General features: G+C 32.5%; 1 protein-coding gene across 1 annotated transcript in view; it reads right to left on the bottom strand.

Annotated features, from left to right (window-relative positions):
* The window catches only part of EDEM3 (ER degradation enhancer, mannosidase alpha-like 3), a 121,047-nt gene that overhangs the window by 81,176 nt on the left and 36,938 nt on the right, over positions 1-2,933 (bottom strand). The gene's annotated exons all lie outside the window — the stretch shown is intronic.

Below are 2,933 nucleotides of genomic sequence, written 5' to 3'. Positions count from 1 at the left end.
TTGTGAAAAAACAGTACTATATTATATATTAAATAGTTCTTCATAGAGAAAAAACCGATTGTCATAGTATGAAAGGAGATTAAAACTTTGTTTACAGGTTAAGTTTTAAAATATACAGTGTATCACCTTGCTGGAAGGCTAACAACACTAGGAAATTTTTTTCAAAGTGGTATTTCTTTTGTAATTCAAACAAAACCAAATACTACTACAATTCATAACCTGGATTAACTAGACCCAAAGTGATCAGAAACTGATTAAAACTATAGTGTTTTTCAACAATCCAACTAAACAACAAAAAAGGAGGCACATGCCAAGGATTTTGCTGATAATAAACAAAAAAATCAAATATAAAACATCATGGTTATGTTCTTGGGTTAGTTATTATTCAAATTCTTATAAAGATAAGCTCAAATAAACTTATATTTCAACGTATCTGCAGAAATCAGTTACTGGGTAGGCCTATTCCCTTAACAGTGTCCAATCAACAGATTCTGGGCATTTCTAAACAAACACCCCACGCCCTCAACAACAAACAACAAAAGTGAAATGTAGGTGAGACATGGGGAGTTGATCACTGTATGTTGTCTTCAGCACTGCCACTTATGTTACTTCCTAGAATGTCACTTGAGGTATTTCCATGTGTTGTTGGCCTGCAGTACTCCTCCATCCCCACCCAAATTTATAATTACCGCTACCATTTGTACCTCTGTTAGATGAACTAGTTTTAGGTAGTTCTATACCATGAACAAGAATGAAAAGTATCTCCTGCCTATATCCCTATCTTATGCTGCCTATACCCCAATCTACAGACCTAAAATTGAAAACTGATACTAAGAATAATGAACATAAAATGAAGCAATCCTCAACAATAAAATAAAGTGTAATTATATTAATTACACTAAGGTAAAGTGTAATAATAATTTTTATAAATATTTCCAATAAGAGTCAATGTGAAAAATATTTTCTGGTTAGTTCTATTAATTACTGCAATCAACTAATCAGTATTTATTTATTAATTACGTACCATGTGGTAGATTTTATGGTCAGATACAAAGAAATAGATCCTTGCCCTCAAGGAGCTTAAAACTGAGAAAGAGCAAATTAAGACAGATAGGTAAATAGAGAAAATAGCTCATAATGGAAAATCATAAATAAGTACCAAACAAATACAAATGCTAATATCTAAAATTCAGAAAAGGAAGTATCACTGGGAGTAGCTGAGACCTAAGAATGACAAAAGTCCAGGGAGTAGTCATAAGAAAGCAAAAGCAAGACAGAAAAGAATAAACATTTGTATCTCATTTAAGTATTTTTTCCCTTAAAAAATGGAAATATTTTGAATCATTACAGTTTTAGTACCTTAAAAATATTTAAAATGTTTGTATATTGAATTGTATGCCAAGGTGATTGCTACAAAACGGTATAAAAGGACTAATTCTTAACACTATCTATACTATCAGATCATTTCAATCCTGTGTGCTGCAGATAAGTGGTATTATTTTGGAGCACTTCAGGTTGCTAATAAAAAGGAAAAAAAAAGATAAGCGGTATTAAACAACTTTTAAGTGCAAAACTAAGATGCATTTCAGATGCCTCCAGGGGGCACTGCCATTTCCACAAGACAGGGAAGACGGGTTCAGTGGGGTTTTTTTGCTCTTGGGCAATCTCTTGTAGACATTTGATCTAGAGGTAGGTAGACAGGTTCCTGTCCTCCTGACCAGGTCTGAAATGACTGGGTGTACAGAGGGCACTGGGAGCAGCATACACTTATTACTGCACAAGTTAGAAACGACGAGTATATTCCTCTGCTTACTTGAAAGGCTTAAGACAAAAAGAGATGAAAAGTATAATAAAGGTTTTGTACTTAGAAGGAATTTTCAACCTGGTTCCTCCTGATTCTGTGTTCCTGAAAGTTACAAAGTGGTTTTTAAAAAGGACGCTTTTTTATTGAAAACTAAAATGTGTAAATTACCTACACTAAACTTATCTACAATATCTATCTGCTACCCTGGAAAATTCTTAAAATATGCATAAATCATAATAGAATTCCCATTAATCCTATATTTTATGGATATAATCATCTACTCAACCTTGGCAACGAGGTCTTATCTGAAAAGCTGGCAAGTTGTTTTTAATTAACTTTGAGGAAACAGTATTACAAAGTATGGACTAGCTCTAAGGTTTACATGTGGGTTTAAAAATGACCATTAACTCTTACAACAGCATTTCTGTCCAGTAAATTCTTCTGAGTTAAAACCATTAATGCAAATACTATCAATTATGAATGTACACCTAAGGGAGACTGATTACACAAATTTTAATGGGCAAAAGCAGTATTTACTAAGTGTACATAAGGAAGGCTGAGAAGGCAGTTATTTTCGAAACTCTGTAGTCCTCTAAAAAAGAATTTTTAAAAATCTTCTTGATACTTCAGAGGATAAGAAAATACTTTAAGTTTGTTTTACCATAATGCTCACAATATCTTCTATTTCAAAAATAAGCAACAAATTTAACACTTATAAAAAATTCACATTAAAATATGATTCTGTTTTCCTCATTAAACAAAAGAATGATAACATTCAGTATGGGCAACAGAATAATGATACGTGCATTTTTATACAATAATGAGGCCGTATAGAAGTAGAATATTTCTGGAAAGCAACTGGGCAGTAAGTATCCAAAGTCTTAAAAAGCACTCCCTACTCCATGACTTATTATTTCCTCTGCTAGTAATGTATCCTAAAGAAGAAATTTAAAAATGTATAAGAAGACGTTTATAAGAATGTTCTTAGGAGAGCTATTTAAAATATCAAAAATCAGAAATTGAAATAAGAGATATAATTCTAGTCTGTTTCATTACCAAAAAAAGTACTGGTCATAACCCACTAAACTGGCCAACCGTGGTGGCTCACGCCTGTAATCCTAGGACTCTG

The sequence above is a fragment of the Propithecus coquereli genome, unplaced genomic scaffold (genome assembly GCF_000956105.1).
Source record: "Propithecus coquereli isolate 6110/MARCELLA unplaced genomic scaffold, Pcoq_1.0 Scaffold146, whole genome shotgun sequence".
NCBI classification, from domain to species: Eukaryota; Metazoa; Chordata; class Mammalia; order Primates; family Indriidae; genus Propithecus; species Propithecus coquereli.
Note: the sequence above shows the minus strand (reverse complement) of the source record. Positions and strands in the feature narration are given on the sequence as shown.